The 19,922-nt window shown below is 42.6% G+C and overlaps 1 protein-coding gene and 1 long non-coding RNA gene across 8 annotated transcripts in view; one reads left to right on the top strand and one right to left on the bottom strand.

Moving 5' to 3' along the window:
• The window catches only part of LOC117429103 (CUGBP Elav-like family member 4), a 252,645-nt gene that overhangs the window by 106,986 nt on the left and 125,737 nt on the right, over positions 1 to 19,922 (top strand). The window lies entirely within an intron of this gene.
• Positions 5,503 to 19,922, bottom strand: part of LOC131700537 (uncharacterized) — a 54,437-nt gene continuing 40,017 nt past the window's right edge. Inside the window, exons 2-4 of one of the 2 annotated variants that reach the window (XR_009308411.1) lie at positions 11,176 to 11,337; positions 7,224 to 7,455; positions 5,503 to 6,946 (exon numbers count right to left, since the gene is read on the bottom strand). This is a non-coding gene — a long non-coding RNA (uncharacterized LOC131700537). The remainder of the gene's footprint in view (positions 6,947 to 7,223; positions 7,456 to 11,175; positions 11,338 to 19,922) is intronic. The other variant, XR_009308410.1, reaches the window with a different exon arrangement.

Below are 19,922 nucleotides of genomic sequence, written 5' to 3'. Positions count from 1 at the left end.
AGGTATGTTTTATAAAGCTCTTATAACGTGCCTCGGATATAACGCTCCTACAGCATGTCGCCCAATTACCTATCCTATTATTATTATTATTATTTATTTCTTAGCAGACGCCCTTATCCAGGGCGACTTACAATTGTTACAAGATATCACATTATACATTATTTCACATTATACAGATATCACATTATTTTACATACAATTACCCATTTTTACAGTTGGGTTTTTACTGGAGCAATCTAGGTAAAGTACCTTGCTCAAGGGTACAACAGCAGTGTACCCCACTGGGGATTGAACCCACAACCCTCCGGTCAAGAGTCCAGAGCCCTAACCACTACTCCACACTGCTGCACATAGCTGCTGATATAATCGTTGTGACACATGGGTCTCATCTGGACTGCCTCCTGTGCTGTATATTCTATGGTAACGTGATTTTTATTGTCAAGATGTGTGTGTGTGATTGACTGCTAGTGTCAGTTACACTGTACATGATTGGAAGTATTTATGACAGCTGCTATCGACATGGTGCCTAGTGAATAAGAGAACACATACCAGCAGGTATGTTTTATAAAGCTCTTATAACGTGCCTCGGATATAACGCTCCTACAGCATGTCGCCCAATTACCTATCCTATTATTATTATTATTATTTATTTCTTAGCAGACGCCCTTATCCAGGGCGACTTACAATTGTTACAAGATATCACATTATTTTTTACATACAATTACCCATTTATACAGTTGGGTTTTTACTGAAGCAATCTAGGTAAAGTACCTTGCTCAAGGGTACAACAGCAGTGTCCCCCACTGGGGATTGAACCCACAACCCTCCGGTCAAGAGTCCAGAGCCCTAACCACTACTCCACACTGCTGTCCTAGTGATGCATGCAATATTTCTACAGTAAATACAGTACTGGTGTTGTTCAAACTGGAGGCAGTATTCTCTTTTGAGATGGGTTGCATTGCACTGGGCAGTATTCTCTCTTTTGAGATGGGCTGGATTGCACGCGGCAGTATTCTCTCTTTTGAGATGGGCTGGATTGCACTGGGCAGTATTGTCTCTTTTGAGATGGGCTGGATTGCACGAGGCAGTATTCTCTCTTTAGAGATGGGCTGGATTGCACGAGGCAGTATTCTCTCTTTTGAGATGGGCTGGATTGCACGAGGCAGTATTCTCTCTTTTGAGATGGGCTGGATTGCACTGGGCAGTATTCTCTCTTTTGAGATGGGCTGGATTGCACGAGGTAGTATTCTCTCTTTTGAGATGGGCTGGATTGCACAAGGCAGTATTCTCTCTTTTGAGATGGGCTGGATTGCACGAGGCAGTATTCTCTCTTTTGAGATGGGCTGCATTGCACGAGACAGTATTCTCTCTTTTGAGATGGGTTGCATTGCACTGGGCAGTATTCTCTCTTTTGAGATGGGCTGGATTGCACGAGGCAGTATTCTCTTTTGAGATGGGCTGGATTGCACTGGGCAGTATTCTCTCTTTTGAGATGGGCTGGATTGCACGAGGCAGTATTCTCTCTTTTGAGATGGGCTGGATTGCACGAGGCAGTATTCTCTCTTTTGAGATGGGCTGGATTGCACTGGGCAGTATTCTCTCTTTTGAGATGGGCTGGATTGCACTGGGCAGTATTCTCTCTTTTGAGATGGGCTGCATTGCACTGGGCAGTATTCTCTCTTTTGAGATGGGCTGGATTGCACGAGGTTAAATCTCTGTTTGCAATCCATGCTTTCAGATAGTGTTGCACTTCCTTGGTTCCTGATCCTGTTTCACACTGAGCTTCACTGATATCAGTTCTGCATCTGAACAGTTGAGAGGTTGCACAGGAAATCAAACACCATATTGTATGATTGTGTGTATGTTTTATTATACTACCCATCAGAGTGAATGATTTTTAAAGGGTTAATGCTGCTCATCTAGTTAGAAAAAATAAACACATTTGAACTTTTTATGGCATTTTCTTCTAGAATGACCAACAAATAAATCAGCTGAAAACAGTTGTGGTCATTGCCAGAATCTAGCAGAGTAACATTAAACACAAGAAATACAGACTATCAGGCCTCCAACTTTGGGAAAAGATTTGTGATATAATGAGCTACATAAAAACTGGAGCTGTTTTGTTTCTTGGAAATGTGTTGCTTGCAGCTGTCTTCCTGAAGCCACTGTTGTACAGTGGCAGCGTTACACACACACACACTGCACAGTGACAGCGCTACATACACACACACACTGTCCAGTGACAGCTTTACACACACACACACACACACACACTGCACAGTGACAGCGTTACACTCACACACACTGCACAGTGACAGCATTACACACACACACACTGCCCAGTGAGTGTTACACACACCACACTGCCCAGTGACAACGTTACACACACACACACACTGCACAGTGACAACGTTACACACACACACTACACAGTTACAACGTTACACACACCACACTGCAGTGACAGCGTTACACACACCACACTGCACAGTGACAGCATTACACACACACACTGCCCAGTGACAGCGTTACACACACCACACTGCCTAGTGACAACGTTACACACACACACTGCACAGTGACAATGTTACACACACACCACACTACAGTGACAGCGTTACTCACACCACACTGCACAGTGACAGCGTTACACACACCACACTGCACAGTGACAGCATTACACACACACACACTGCCCAGTGACAACGTTACACACACACACACAGTGACAGCATTACACACACCACACTGCACAGTGACAGCATTACACACATACTCAAACACACACACACCACACACACACACTGTCCCATCGACTGGGCCCGCTGGCTTCCTGAGCTCCAGGCCTGTGCTCTCGTTCGTTTGTCTTCTCCCATCTCGATCAGCCCTCTCTCAGGCCTGAGGTGTCATTCAGTTTGTGCTCCTGTCAAAGGCACTGGACTGCCATCCTACTGAGGTTTATCAGCTTGGGGTGGGCAGAGATCCAATAGGGATCCAACAGGGATCAACCAGGGATCCAATAGGGATTCAACAAGGATCAAACTGGGATAAAACAGGATCCAACAGGGATCAAACAGGATCCAGGCAGGGTGTCTTCTTACACCAAGATGGAAATTAAACATGATGCGACAACTCAGTCTGAACATCTGAACCTGGGTATAGGTGAAGCCCAGCACAGTTCTAACACAAGTCTCTAGACTAACAGACTATCGCGGAGATCGTTGAGCCCAGAGACACCCCCTCTCCTGGAATAATCCATACGTTACACAGGTATAGTTCACCTTCCAGCCGTGAGCACCCTCCCTGCCTTTAATTAAAATGCTTTCCTGTTAAAACTGTTCTGACGGCACGCATTTGCATCTTAGAGAACAATATGGAAGTCCGCATTTTTCTTTATTGGTCCGCATGCGTACTTGCGTATCAGTTATGTGAACCGCTGGTTATAGATTATAAATGCAATCTCAGCAAATCAAAACACCACATTTCAGACCAGTTTGCCGTAAGTGTCGTCTTGTGCATAGTACCAACTGACAAACATGATAAAGACTTGGATAACGGTATAAATGATGCATATAAATGATGTATTATGTGTAATAAAACATAAGCTCATGACTCTGCAATGAGTTAGACTGAAATAGATTTATATAGGATAAAAGTTGGTAAAACCACATGCTATTTTTTATTTTCTTACCATAAATGATCATTTAGAAATCCTCTCTAGTTTGTTTAGTTTTTATACTTACTGTCTGTCCCGTGTCCGTTCCTCTCTGAATGACTGGGGGTCGCTGTTGTGGTCTGTTAGTATAGTTTCACTGTCACTGTCATTGTCATTTCACCCTGTTTTGATTGAAGAAGCACCAGAATGCTCTCATTCGTTTAAATGCCTATCAATCATCAGAACGGCACCGACTGTGCACTTTCATTTGCCAGCTACAGTGTCATTCAATGCACCGATTTTGAAATTAGCGGGTAAGGTATAGGTAAGCTTTTGCTATATATACGGTGACCGTTACTTGTTAGATTTAAAAATGTGGTGCAAGAGGAAAACACTACCCTGACTTTGAAGTGAAAACTGTAAAGAAATGTGGGACAGGAGATGAAGAAAATATCCTTGTATGGTATGTAACTGTGCAAAGCAGAAGTCACCGCAAAGGCAAACAGAGTGGTTGAACCCATGCAATCACAAGGCCATAAAAATATGAAGGATAGTGCTCAGAAATTGTCTTTAAAAAGTGCAATGGAAGCTTGCTTGGTGAAAACGCAGGAAAAAACAAGAATCTGGTGCTGGTTTCCCTCATGATTTAATGCGTGGTCTGTGTTTTGAAGCGATTCTGCTCAATGCTACTAGTTGAGGGAGGTGTCATGAAAACATGGTATCTGAGTCCAGCTGTGCTAAAGCAGGAGTGGGGGGGGGGGGGAGCTCTGACTCCGACTAATAAGTGCAAGTTAGTTCTGTTCAACTATCTGTTTTGTTCTGTGCATATGCTATAAAAAGTCTGTGTAATAAATGTTTATATGCTGTGTTTTCTGCGGTTTATTTCAGATATTTTTTCATTGTGTATTATCTTTATCTATACAAGACATATCTCCACATTGACCAAACGTCATTTCAATTTGAATGTGTTCTATTAGAATGTTGGTGACCATGGTTTTGTTGCATGTTGAATAATAAAGGGGTTTCGCAATGGCATAAACAGTACTTTTTTTTTTAAAGCATAAAGGTCAATTTCACCCATTCTCTGCTTGAATTGGAAACTAAAGATCGAAAAAAATTGTAAATTCTTTAAAAAATATACATCAATATTAGTCGTCGATTTTGCAAAAAAATAAAAATTGAATAGTAGCAAGCCTCGGTATACATATTATAATAGTGACACATGTGAGAAACATGCCAGATAATGAGTGATGGGACAGAAATTATACATTCATGCTATAAAAAGAGAGAATTGGATTTCTGTGCCCAAGTCTAAAATAACGAAAGTATTTGAGAAAAGATGCTACGACAAGTAATTTATGAATCAATACAATAATATCAGCACCACACGGGGCTGCAATTAATTGTCAAATACTTATTTGAGGATGCAAGAAAAATACCAAATTGAAAACTTGTGCCAGCTTCAACTATATTATGTCTTGGGACCACAGCGTAATCCGGAACGCTTTCTCTGTCCAACCTTGCTTTGTTTAGTTCAATAGATAATGATCATAGTCAGATTTAGCCAGGGAATTTGCAGAAGCACATGAAAGGACGTAGCTGGACTTGGCAGGTTGTTTTTGCGGATTGGAGGGAAGAAATGTTAGTATGGATGAGTTAAAAAAAGGAGTAAGTGTTGGACAATGAAACATCACCTACATACAGTGTAGGTGGAAGTGGAGTTTTCATCTCTGGACAGCAAACACAACAATTGTTTTTCAAGCAGTACATTTTTCTAAAAGAAAAACAAAAAGTAGTAATACCGACATATTTTTTAAATAAGATAAAAGTTACCACACAACCTGTGGACGTCATTTATTTAGAAATACTACAAAAAGAAGAAGACATTGAAAAAAGAGTTGAGACGCTTGTCATTGAATGTAGAAGTTTCTTTGAATGTTTCTAAAGTCAGCAGTATTGTATGTTTAATAGTTATGGATGATGTCTGCTTATTGGAACTCTGTTAATAGGCAGCCCCTGAGCTAATTGGGCAGCCCCTGAGCTAATTGGGCAGCCCCTGAGCTAAGGAGGTTAAAGAAACGGGCTTGCAACCAGAAGGTCCCCGGTTCAAATCCCACCTCAGCCACTGACTCATTGTGTGACCCTGAGCAAGTCACTTAACCTCCTTGTGCTCCGTCTTTCGGGTGAGACGTAATTGTAAGTGACTCTGCAGCTGATGCATAGTTCACACTCCCTAGTCTCTGTAAGTTGCCTTGGATAAAGGCGTCTGCTAAATAAATAAACAAATAAATAAACAAATAATTCCAGAAAGGCTGTTGCATATACATGTAATTATCTGCTCACTGGCTAATTACTACAGTGAACTTACTGGAATTGCATCGTAATACCAGGGACATTATTCAGATTAGGACTAAGGCATTTGACCCAGTAAACTGTAGGCTTTTGTTGAATAAATTGAGATCGCTGTTTTATTGAGTCTGGCATAGGCAGGAGGGCACCTTGCTTGTCAGTCTGAGTTGGTTCAGCATCCTCAGATGGCCCCTGGGGTCTGTTTCAGGTGCAGTGTTACTGTCAATTCCCATCATCTCCCAGGTTTTTTATCCTTAGTCAGACAGTTACACCGACAAAGCTGCTCTATCTTCTCAGACAACTCTGACTTTACCAAACAAAAAACAGGTTCCACTTTACATGGATGGAAAACAGGACATATTTATGGAAACAAACATTTGCCTATATAAAGTATACCCATACTGTATATAAACTCATTGGTATTTATTCTAGTTTTGCATCATGTATATTTTGCATATTTTCACAAACAAAATTAGTGAAAAAGTCTTCTCTTCGTTTTTAAAACACAATATACCATGCGATTGGTCCTTGGATTGGTTCCCCTCTTCATTCTTAAAACACAATATACCATGCGATTGGTCCCTAGATTAGTTCTCCTCTTCATTCTTAAAACACAATATACCGTGCGCTTGGTCCCTGGATTAGTTCTCCTCTTCGTTTTGTGATTTATTTTTATGATTTTATGATTTATTGTCTGTTTTTCTTGTGTTTCGCTCTTTGTTTACCAGTGTCTGGGACCTGTTACCAGTGAGAGAGCATCCCTGAGAAGGAGATACTTAATCTCGGAGGACACCTCCTGTATAAATGTGTTTAAATAATGAATATGATGCTGTGCTGCTGTTCCATGGTGCTTGTAAATGAAAAGTGAGAGAAATCTCTACAACTCTGCTGACAGGCCTTGTCAGGGAAGGAAGAATAGGGCACTTTGCCTCTGATGGGATTCTGTTCAAACAGAAAACACAAAAACAAATTACTTTTCAAATATCCCTTTTCAAATAAACGCCAGAACACCTTTGTCTTTTAATTAACTCTAGAGTTATTTATAAGTGTAAAATAACACACTAATGCATTAGACATAACTATTTAAAAAAAAAATGCTAATTATCAAAACAAAGTAATTTCATTCAGGTCCTATAGGCTTCAAACACGTAAGATATGTAGTAGTGCTAAAAAGTAACTACTGTACTGTTGGCTAAATACTCAACAAGAATGAACTTACTGGAAGATCATCGTAATAGCAGGAACATCATTCAGATTTTTCCCAAAGCATTTACCTAGTAAACTGAATGCTTGTGTTGAATAAGCAGGGCACCTAGTGAAAGCAGTGCTGGTAGAGTGCAGTGTGGCTCACTCTCCCGTGAGGTCTGGGGATATTCTCCTCACCGCACTGCTGCGACCCCTGCTGGTCTGGAGCCCCGTGCTTGGTTATATCTCTGGCTGAGGTTCGGAGGCTAAAAAGAGGCAACGTGTTGATCTTCAGTCCTCCTGATCAGTAAGTGGGACAGCAGTAAGGCAACAAATTGGGCATTTCAAACTCGGTAGGAAAACAAAGGTCAAATTGGTCAAATAAAGGAAAATAAACTAATAAATGTACACAAACATTTAAATTACATAACGTTTGTCTTAGGGAACATGGTACGGCACATCATTTTGCATCATGGTGCCCACAGGACCAGCACATACCTGCACAGATAGAGGTCCTGGATCATGGTGCCCACAGGACCAGCACATACCTGCACAGATAGAGGTACAGATAGTGGTCCTGGATCATGGTGCCCACAGGACCAGCGCATACCTGCACAGATAGAGATACAGATAGAGGTCCTGGATCATGATGCCCACAGGACCAGCACATACCTGCACAGATAGAGGTCCTGGATCATGGTGCCCACAGGACCAGCACATACCTGCACAGATAGAGGTACAGATAGTGGTCCTGGATCATGGTGCCCACAGGACCAGCGCATACCTGCACAGATAGAGATACAGATAGAGGTCCTGGATCATGATGCCCACAGGACCAGCACATACCTGCACAGATAGAGGTCCTGGATCATGGTGCCCACAGGACCAGCACATACCTGCACAGATAGAGGTCCTGGATCATGATGCCCACAGGACCAGCACATACCTGCACAAATAGAGGTCCTGGATCATGATGCCCACAGGACCAGCGCATACCTGCACAGATAGAGGTCCTGGATCATAGTGCCCACAGGACCAGCACATACCTGCATAGATAGAGGTACAGATAGAGGTCCTGGATCATGATGCCCACAGGACCAGCACATACCTGCACAGATAGAGGTCCTGGATCATGATGCCCACAGGACCAGCACATACCTGCACAAATAGAGGTCCTGGATCATGATGCCCACAGGTCCAGCGCATGCCTGCACAGATAGAGGTCCTGGATCATAGTGCCCACAGGACCAGCACATACCTGCACAGATAGAGGTCCTGGATCATGATGCCCACAAGACCAGCACATACCTGCACAAATAGAGGTCCTGGATCATGGTGCCCACAGGACCAGCACATACCTGCACAGATAGAGATACAGATAGAGGTCCTGGATCATGATGCCCACAGGACCAGCACATACCTGCACAGATAGAGGTACAGATAGAGGTCCTGGATCATGATGTCCACAGGACCAGCACATATCTGCACAGATAGAGGTCCTGGATGATGGTGCCCACAGGACCAGCACATACCTGCACAGATAGAGGTCCTGGATCATGATGCCCACAGGACCAACACATACCTGCACAAATAGAGGTCCTGAATCATGATGCCCACAGAACCAGGGCATACCTGCACAGATAGAGGTCCTGGATCATGATGCCCACAGGACCAGCACATACCTGCACAGATAGAGGTACAGATAGAGGTCCTGCATCATGATGCCCACAGGACCAGCACATACCTGCACAAATAGAGGTCCTGGATCATTGTGCCCACAGGACCAGCACATACCTGCACAGATAGAGGTACAGATAGAGGTCCTGGATCATGATGCCCACAAGACCAGCTCATACCTGCACAGATAGAGGTCATGGATCATGGTGCCCACAGGACCAGCGCATACCTGCACAGATAGAGATACAGATAGAGATCCTGGATCATGATGCCCACAGGACCAGCACATACCTGCACAGACAGAGGTCCTGGATCATGGTGCCCACAGGACCAACACATACCTGCACAGATAGAGGTCCTGGATCATGGTGCCCACAGGACCAGCACATACCTGCACAGATAGAGGTCCTGGATCATGGTGCCCATAGGACCAGCACATACCTGCACAGATAGAGGTCCTGGATCATGGTGCCCACAGGACCAGCACATACCTGCACAGAGGTCCTGGATCATGATGCCCACAGGACCAGCACATACCTGCACAGATAGAGGTCCTGGATCATGATGCCCACAGGACCAGCACATACCTGCACAGATAGAGGTCCTGGATCATGATGCCCACAGGACCAGCGCATACCTGCACAGATAGAGGTCCTGGATCATGATGCCCACAGGACCAGCACATACCTGCACAGATAGAGGTACAGATAGAGGTCCTGGATCATGATGCCCACAAGACCAGCACATACCTGCACAAATAGAGGTCCTGGATCATGATGCCCACAGGACCAGCACATACCTGCACAGATAGAGGTACAGATAGAGGTCCTGGATCATGATGCCCACAGGACCAACACATACCTGCACAAATAGAGGTCCTGGATCATGGTGCCCACAGGACCAGCACATACCTGCACAGATAGAGGTCCTGGATCCCGGTCTAGATGAAAGTGAGCTGCTGAGGTGACATGACCTAGGAAGTGCAAGTTTAACAGATTTCCTGGAAGGAGAAGCTAACTGAGAACTTTGTTTTGTGTAGTGCAGTATGTCGTCTTTAAAACAAACAAACAAAATGTTTAGTAATAAGAAGGGTTTCTTTGGAATTATTTGGTTAGCTACAATAACATTGAGCCTCACTTATAAAGCTTCAGCATATCTGTCTGTTCTAGTTACTGGACCAGCTTGTTTTATAAATGCCAACACGGTTGAGGGTTTCATACTGAAAGAGGTGGGCATCTTGTCTTAAGAGCGGAACACTGGCGGAGCAACAAAGCTTGGGCAGGATTCCTGGGCACAGATGTGGGTGAGATGATTAAAGAGGGTCATTCTCTTTGTAGAGTCGCCAGGATAACCACTTTGTGGAATTCAGGAACATGGTTGTACTGGGCACAACAAGCTGGGATTAGACAGAGTGTGTAGGTCCTCAAGATCTTGACTGGTAAGAGATGAAATCAGATGAAATTAAGGGCCTCTAGTCTTTAATTTTTTGAAAGGAGAACAATGAAAGGTGCTTTAAATCGCTTACGTATCATGTGTGAATTTTTAGACAAAAAGAGAAAATAAATTTACTGATGTAATAACATCTGCAGACTGCCTGTATGCTTGACAAATGCAAGTTTAGTAATGGACTGTTAAATGGTGTCTGGAGACAAATGATAAATTACATTTCCTTTCTTGAGCAACAAGTCTGTTGTAATTATTTTTGCTTTTGCTTGTAATGGTGAAATGATCACAAAGAAAACAGCCATATGACACTGCTAGCAGATACTGCTATTGTGTGAGAGAGAGTGCGTGTTTTTTTATAGATATGCAACTTTAATTGTCTATCGATGATTGAAGTTTATTTGTGAGGCCTGCAATTACCAGGGTTACCATAGAAACTGAGAGTGTTCTGTCTTTTTCACCATGAACCTGTTTGTTGCATAATTAGCCCTATAACAGTTGCTTAAGTAAATGCCAGTTGTTGTCCCTTTAGTTATCTGGAACTCCAAAGGTTTAGGGAGCTGCACATAGTTGGCAGGTAATGGCCAAGCACCTATGAGACCAGTCCTGACTGTAGCTGTCAGGATTATCTACCTACTGTGTACAGTGCTTGGTTTCAGTAAAAGTGTCTTATAATACATTTGCCCATACGAATTCTAACCACTGGGTTTGGTAGTACATCAATGTTGTGGTGCAGTTGTGGTAATTATATATAGTCAGCATTCGGATATCCGTTACCCAGATACACGTCAGTCACGTTTTACCGCCCTCGTATTAAGAATAAATTCAATCCCCATTATATATATGTAACAAATGAATGCACTTACCTGTCATACGTGATTTCCGATTCTGTCACCAGTTTTGTGATACAAAGCCCATCTCTTCAGTGTTACAATTTATTTGAATATCCGTCGCAGCCTGCGTTCTTTTTTCTCTCTCTGCATGCCAAATCAGTCTGTGCAGTTACACAGCGCTTCCTCCAGTTTCACCTGAAGAAAATGCAGCCAAAACAAAGAGAAGAGACAAGCTATGGTAATGTAACAGTTAATCATTAAACAGTTTTAGATACTGTGATGTATTTTTTTTATCTGTGATCTTTAGTTGTTTTTGTGCATTTTCATTTGCAAGTGAACTGTGACATTAGGGCCTTATCGAGCACTATATTCTGCAATTTTGAATACTGACTTTGGATACTGTTTTAATTCTGGAAACTGTTTTATTTTATTTTATTTTTTTTAATCTTTTTTAAATCGCATTACCTTTTGCATTGTACGCAGTTCTGTGCATGGGTAACATTCTGATTTAATTTTGCTGTTGGGTCGTTAATGGGGAATTTCACATACTGCTACAATGTGTATCAGATTTAAAAGTATTTACTGTATTACAATCCACATGTCGTCTCTTGGCAAGTAATATTTTCAGAATCATATCATTCTGAATTAAAATACTACTTCTGTTGAAAATATAGTACTGTACCAACAAAACCAATACAGTACACCTAGTTGGAAGCCTACTTATTTTAAAACATAGTCTTTTCAGATATGTATTTTTGATATTGTATCTTTTTTGTGTTCCCTGAAAAATGGACAAGGGTTGGAACAGGCCAAAATAAAATAATCAGATACTGTATGCGTCACGCGCGTTTAACCATCACTGGTCAACATTTGATAGGGTCGGATATGTGAGTGCTGACTGTACCCTCAGCAAGGATTCAGTGCAGGGAGCTGCTAGAGAGTTGACCAGTGTTTGCTAAATGGATTGTGATGTCGTTTTGCTAGTGCCATTTCCTTTTTGTGATTGTAATGAATTGGCATCTCAGCCAAATTAATTGAATGGAAATTAGAGGTCTGGACTCGAAAACACAAACCATACGGTTCAAAAGCAAATGTGTTACCATTCAACTGAAGAGCCAGCTCTGTAATGGAGAGGTCAGTGCGGGTCTGATGCTGAGATCAGTATTATTAACTCATCAGCCGCTAGATGGAGACCCATTATATAATGTCATCTCCTAGTTCCTTTAGCGTGACCCTTTCATTCAGACCAAAGACAATGTAATATCAGGTGAGAATGATTGATTTGAGGTGGAATTGAGCTGCAGTGCTATGCCTTGGAGTTTGCTTTGCTGTTTTAAGACAGCCACCCTGTCTGTACAGTGCTAAGTCTACTGTGGAACATCTGGCGACCCTGCACACTGCGAATGAGCATCTAAACCACTATGCAAAAGAACCAGGCTCATCTACATCCATTGTTGAGAGCTTTCATCTTCATTGCATCTCACAGACAGGGCCAGCATCTGTAACGGTAGTGCAGCACACAAAACTGCCTGTTACACCACAGCATTGATTTCAGTGAATCGATAGCAATGTGTTGGTACTTCTTAGCCTTGACTAATGCAGTACGGGCGCACACTGCTATGGTGCTAACATGGGTGACATTAAACCAATCAAAAGCAGAGCAGAGACAACAGGGATTGAAGATATTCTTCTCCCAAACAAACTTTATTCCAAGCACATCACAAAATAGCATTCAAATCAAAACATTTTCACACAGCCAATTTAAACAACATCTTTGAAAACAATGCAGAATTTAAGCAGGAATACAAAATGAATTGTATTGGAATACAAATAATGTATAAGGGAGATCATCTTTAAAAATAAAAACATTGGTTGCTCTCAGTCCTCAATACGTTTTTCAGAACATGAATTTTAATGCTGTAAATATATATTGTTTGTGTAAAAACAGGACATACAAATCAGCGCTCAGCTTTCTAAACAACCACAACTGATCACGGCACATAAACACAGCAAGTGCCAATCAAAGCAGCCTCCGGCACTGCCGCTCTCTCCCGCGCTTTCCCGTGTGCATACATTAGCATGCATTTGCATAAATCTGCATATTAAGTCATTTCACTTGGCTCTCTCCCTGAATGCCATTTCCTTTTTCCAAAAGCTGATAAGAACTCAGGGACTGGGGGTTAACCCTTTCTATGCCACCCTTCCCAGGAATGAGGGGAGAAAAAACATCAGGCCTCGTTCTAGCAGATAGAGCAGAAGGACTAAGAAACAAAGAGATATATTTCAAATATTCAGAGATCTGGTTTCGAATAACTTTGAAATATTCGGTGCTGCTGAGTGCATATTTTTTTGACTGTATTTCATTTTGGACACTGTCTTGCATTCATTGAAATTCATTGTCAGAATAACGAGGGTGAATCGCACGGTTTTAAATGACACCTCGCTGCCCAGCGGATGCAGGACTTGATCTAAGGAAAGTTGTGCTTTCTGCTGTTCGGTTTAAACATGCTTTCCTTTGCAAGCATTGTACTTGTTATATTAACAGAATACTCCATGGCCATTCAGAGAGGGCTGTGTTTATTTCACTCATGATGACAGACCTAACCCTGCGGAAGCTCATCCAGATTCTGCTCATTCATGGAATACCTACAGTACTCTATGAGTGCCTATGATGGAAACTCTATACAGCCTCAAACAGTACTTTGTTTATTTTTTAACCTACCTCTAACTCTATATTACATTTGAAATATATATATTATTTTTTTCTACATGATAACATCTGGTGGTTTCAAGAGGCAAATGTCCACTGATTGTAGTTACATTTTACCTGTCATGCAGTTCCATTTGCTATATAGGTCCCTTTATAAGAAACACATCATAGCAAACATGTATTTGTGTTTTAAAACATGATATCTGCTTTCAGATAGATTCACCATTTCACCTCAACAGCTCTTTCCTGTTATTACTCAACCAGCTGCTTCACCTATTGCAGCCAGTATCAGGCTTTGACCCAGAAGACACTGTTGAGGTGAGATGACCCAGGAAGTGCAACCGATTTCCTGAAAGTAAGGCATGGAAACTGAGAACTATCTTTAACCTCATTTAGAACAATAAATCTTGTTTTAAAATGAAAATAAATGTGTTTTCTTGTCTTTCTTTCATAACTGCACATTTGAGAATACTGGAAGTGCTAAACATGTAGGATTTAGGAAATGATTTAGTTTGCTTCATTTTAATTCACATGTGATCCCAGCTGGACTCGAACCCTGGCCTCCTGATGCAAAAGACATTGTGATTTCTTTATAAAAATGTTTACTGTAGAAAAGGCATAACAAGTGGGATAAAACATTATGAAAGTGTGGTAAAGCATAGTAAGCACTGTAAAGCCCTGAGGGGTTTGGTAAAGCATATCTTCAACATGGCAAACCAGGGGAAAATAACCATGGAATAAACATGGAAAACGGCAAAATTACAGTGAAACTGACCAGGTTAGGGCACTGTGCCACCCAGCCCCCACTTGTAAATGTGTTTTACACTCTCCACAGCTCCTGGGGTTTCTGCTCTGCACTCTGTCCAGTCAACACTAGACAGTGAATCACTGTTTAAATGTGTATTTTCAGGTTGTAAGATGCTAGACTAATGCATTATTTAAAATACACTCTCCCAGGGTGCTGCTCATGTTTACAGGTCAGTTTTCATCTTGTTGCAGCATGCAGTCTACAAATAACAACCTCAGTTTTGGAATTTCATTTTATTTTGAATGATGTATTTCCAAGCCAGCACTGCAAGCCTTTAGCCTTGTTTGGAATGGAAATACTACAATATTATCAATGACCTATACAGCAACTCGTAAAGCATCACAAGGGATAATGTTGCTTGACACCATCCTGAATAAAGCCCAGCTTCCAAAAACCTGTCTCTATTGAAGCACTTGAAACAGGTTCAGGAGGAAGAACTGCCGTTGAAAACTGGAATTAACACTGTTTTTGAATTGTAGCACTCATAACATTATCCTAAAGGCTTCATAACACTGTATAACTATATCCTCCTTCAGAGGCATCATGGAAACCAACACAGTTAGCATGCATAACAGAATCCCAAACACGCATTACAAACCAAAAGTACTGCAATTGAAAACTCCGCGTTTTACAGTCATTTTGAGATGTATTTAAATCATTATAGTAACAAATATGACAACATGTTAGGAATACTTACACTGCCTAGCCACTTTAGTAGGACCTGTCTGTCTCCCTGATTGGGTCTGCCATCACCCAGGTGTGCTGCGCATGTTCTCAGGGTATACCCTGGGTCCCTTCGTTACTCTGTCTCCCCTATTGGGTCTGCCATCACCCAGGTGTGCTGCGTATGTTCTCAGGGTATACCCTGGGTCCCTTCGTTACTCTGTCTCCCCGATTGGGTCTGCCATCACCCAGGTGTGCTGCGCATGTTCTCAGGGTATACCCTGGGTCCCTTTGTTACTCTGTCTCCCCGATTGGGTCTGCCATCACCCAGGTGTGCTGTGCATGTTCTCAAGGTATACCCTGGGTCCCTTTGTTACTCTGTCTCCCCGATTGGGTCTGCCATCACCCAGGTGTGCGGCTCATGTTCTCAGGGTATACCCAGGGTCCCTTCGTTACTCTGTCTCCCCGATTGGGTCTGCCATCACCCAGGTGTGCTGCGCATGTTCTCAGGGTATACCCTGGGTCCCTTTGTTACTCTGTCTCCCCGATTGGGTCTGCCATCACCCAGGTGTGCTGTGCATGTTCTCAGGGTATACCCTGGGTCCCTTCGTTACTCTGTCTCCCCGATCGGGTCTGCCATCACCCAGGTGTGCTGTGCATGTTCTCAGGGTATACCCTGGGTCCCTTTGTTACTCTGTCTCCCCGATTGGGTCTGCCATCACCCAGGTGTGCGGCTCATGTTCTCAGGGTATACCCTGGGTCCCTTCGTTACTCTGTCTCCCCGATTGGGTCTGCCATCACCCAGGTGTGCTGTGCATGTTCTCAGGGTATACCCTGGGTCCCTTCGTTACTCTGTCTCCCCGATCGGGTCTGCCATCACCCAGGTGTGCTGTGCATGTTCTCAGGGTATACCCTGGGTCCCTTTGTTACTCTGTCTCCCCGATTGGGTCTGCCATCACCCAGGTGTGCGGCTCATGATCTCAGGGTATACCCTGGGTCCCTTCGTTACTCTGTCTCCCCGATTGGGTCTGCCATCACCCAGGTGTGCTGTGCATGTTCTCAGGGTATACCCTGGGTCCCTTCGTTACTCTGTCTCCCCGATTGGGTCTGCCATCACCCAGGTGTGCGGCTCATGTTCTCAGGGTATACCCTGGGTCCCTTTGTTACTCTGTCTCCCCGATTGGGTCTGCCATCACCCAGGTGTGCGGCTCATGTTCTCAGGGTATACCCTGGGTCCCTTCGTTACTCTGGTCGGCCGAATGAATAGTTTACTTAAGAATTGTGTCAGATCAAGTTTTTGATGTTGACAAATTATAGCTGCAACTTTGTTTCCATGTTAAACTCTGATTTTCAACTGTTAATATCTTGGCAATGATAGTGGTAGAGTGATGTCCTTTGGAACATAAACACTGTGTGACAGGGCCTCTTTAAATGGTCTTTCAATAAGATTAGTATCTTACAACATAAAAGGGGTCAAACACAATTCCTCTTGTGTTCAGTACGAATTATAATGTCATGTTTCAGCAGACCTGGAGAAATAACTATAAGAGCTACAGCTATAGTAGTCAGTGCCAAGGTAGTGGTCTCTCTCTGCTGACATCTCCGATGGTGGTTAGAATTTGATAGATTTTTGTGGCTTGTACATTCAAGTGTTTGAGGCAATATTAAGCCAATCACATGGAAGCATGTTTGAGCACCCGTCTTTAGTACCGAATGCAGCAGTTTCTATAGCGGGGGCTGAGTGTGGCTGCGTTGAACTTCTTAACAACAAACAGACTGCGTATGAAAGAAACAAAACAAAAAACAATTAGGTTCGGATTTTAAAGCTGGTGCATAAAGTAGCAAACAAAAGTCCAGTAATTGCAGACATTGCGTGCAGTACAATGCAGTAAACTGTTTTGTGTTGAGTGACACCCAGTAAGTAAGCAAGCAAGCCTGCCTCTCTCTGAGCCTAACTGGTGGTGATGAATACTTTTAGAATGGCCTGGACTGCATTGAAACCCAGAGAATGATTTGTATTATTCATATCCTCTAAATAAAGATCACATGCAATCTGTAATGATTTATAATATATGGTAAATATGGTGCTTTTGTAAGAGTATGGAGGACTGCTTACTCTGACTTATTCAATAGCTGATAGAAGATATGTGGAGCTTTTCAACATTGGCATTGAAATTCAGATGACAGTTGGAGGTCAGGAGATCTTCTGATGTGATAGGTGAGGGGAAGATAAATTATAAAACATATATATTCTGAATGGCAAGATTATACATTTCAGTGCACAAAACACCTCAGAGAGTGCATTCGTTTAGCATTTCAGCACTGAGTGATCCCAACTGATGACAGCCTTACTGTTCTCAACTGTCAAATTACAGTGGCTCTCAAAAGTATTCACCCCCCTTGGACTTTTCCACATTTTATTGTGTTACAACATGGAATCAAAATGGATTTAATTAGGAGTTTTTGCCACTGATCAACACAAAAAAAGTCCATAATGTCAAAGTGAAAAATAAAATCTACAAATTGTTCTAAATTGATTACAAATATAAAACAGAAAATAATTGATTGCATAAGTATTCACCCACTTTGCTATGACACACCTAAATAAGCTCTGGTGCAACCAATTGTCTTTAAAAGTCACATAATTAGTTGAATGGAGTCCACCTGTGTGCAATTAAGGTGTTTCACATGATTTCAGGTTAAATACACCTGTCTCTGGGAGGTCTGTGCATACGGCAACAATAGCCCGGGTGCTTCACAAAACTGGCCTTTATGGGAGAGTTGCAAAAAGAAAGCCATTGTTGAAAAAAACTCACATCAAATCTCGGCTAGAGTTTGCCAGAAGGCATGTGGGAGACTCTGAGACCAAGTGGAAGAAGATTCTATGGTCTGATGAGACCAAAATAGGGCTTTTTGGCCTCAACGCTAAGCACTATGTTTGGCACAAGCCTAACACTGCACATCATCCTGAAAACACCATCCCTACCATGAAGCATGGTGGTGGCAGCATCATGCTATGTGGATGCTTCTCTGCGTCAGGGCCTGGAAAGCTTGTGAAGATAGAGGGCAAAATGGATGCAGCAAAGTACAGAGAAATCCTGGAGGAAAACCCTGAAGTCTGCAACAGACCTGGGACTTGGGAGAAGATTCATCTTCCAGCAGGACAATGACCCCAAACATACAGCCAAAGCCACACTGGAGTGGCTTTAAAAAAAAAAAAAGGTCAATGTCCTGGAGTGGCCCAGTCAAAGCCCGGACCTCAATCCAATTGAGAATATGTGGAAAGAGTTGAAAATTGCTGTTCACCAAAGGTCCCCATCCAACTTGACGGAGCTTGAGCAATTTTGCAAAGAAGAATGGGCAAAAATTGCAGTGTCCAGATGTGCAAAGCTGGTAGAGACTTATCCAAATAGACTTATGGCTGTAATTGCTGCCAAAGGTGCCTCTACCAAATATTGACTCAAGGGGGTGAATACTTATGCAATCAATTATTTTCTGTTTTGAATTTGTAATTAATTTAGAACAATTTATAGATTTTATTTTTCACTTTGACATTATGGACTTTTTTTGTGTTGATCTGTGGCAAAAACTCCTAATTAAATCCATTTTGATTCGATGTTGTAACAATAAAATGTGGAAAAGTCCAAGGGGGGTGAATACTTTTGAGAGCCACTGTATATATATGTGGGGAGAGAGAGAGAGGGAGGGAGGGAGAGAGAGAGGGTGCTTTATATCAACGCATCATATGAAAAGAAAACACATCATAGAAAAACATTCAATTGTTCTTTGCAATTACACCTGTCCTTGACTTGCATCAACACTGTATGGGCTTGATATCTATGTACTCCAAAACATGACTCTTTAAGAGTCCATTAACAATAATGCCCCCCTCCCCCCTGGATAAAATGGATCCCTTGAGACACCTTCCAGCACCTTGTGGAGTGTATGTCACGTCAAGGCTGTGCTCAGTAGAAGCGGTGCTCAGTATCATGTACAGGTCCTAATAAAGATATGTGCATAGATATCCAGTAGTGTTTGTGGTCCAGGATCAGCCACACATTCCCAGCTAAAAAGGGACATTGGCCAGATATGCGAAGTCAGGAACAATCTTGCAAAAATCACAACCATTTGGACTCTTATCCCTAATCTTGACATGAGGAATTCACACTTCATTCCACAAATCCTGACGCGTTCCATAAACAAGGCTGAGTGTTAGGATGAAAGAGAGATTTTCACTTAAAATAAAATAGAGACAGATTCGTGCCCAGACAGTTTTGTATCCGGTGAGCTTCATCAGCCATGAAAGCTGCGCCTCACTGCAATTCTGCACAGTCTGAGGGTTTCAGAATGCGATTTTCTCATTAGCTACCAGCTTTCACTTCTCCCTTGGCACTGGGCTTGGGATGAGGCCCCTGTGAGGTCACAAAGCCACAGCAAGGGGGTTAGTGCTGCTAGCGGGAGGTGTGTTTTGTAGGAGATTTGTCAGAGTGGCAACCCTGCAGTGAGACAGAAAGCAAGCTTGATAGAGTGGAGATTGGGGCTGTGCTGCTATGTACAAATTGGTTCCTCTTGCTTATCAGGTCTGAGCTAACAGCTCCC

Source organism: Acipenser ruthenus, chromosome 24, assembly GCF_902713425.1.
Source record: "Acipenser ruthenus chromosome 24, fAciRut3.2 maternal haplotype, whole genome shotgun sequence".
NCBI lineage: Eukaryota > Metazoa > Chordata > Actinopteri > Acipenseriformes > Acipenseridae > Acipenser > Acipenser ruthenus.
The sequence above is the reverse complement of the archived record's forward strand: the minus strand, read 5'-3'. Positions and strand labels throughout refer to the sequence as shown.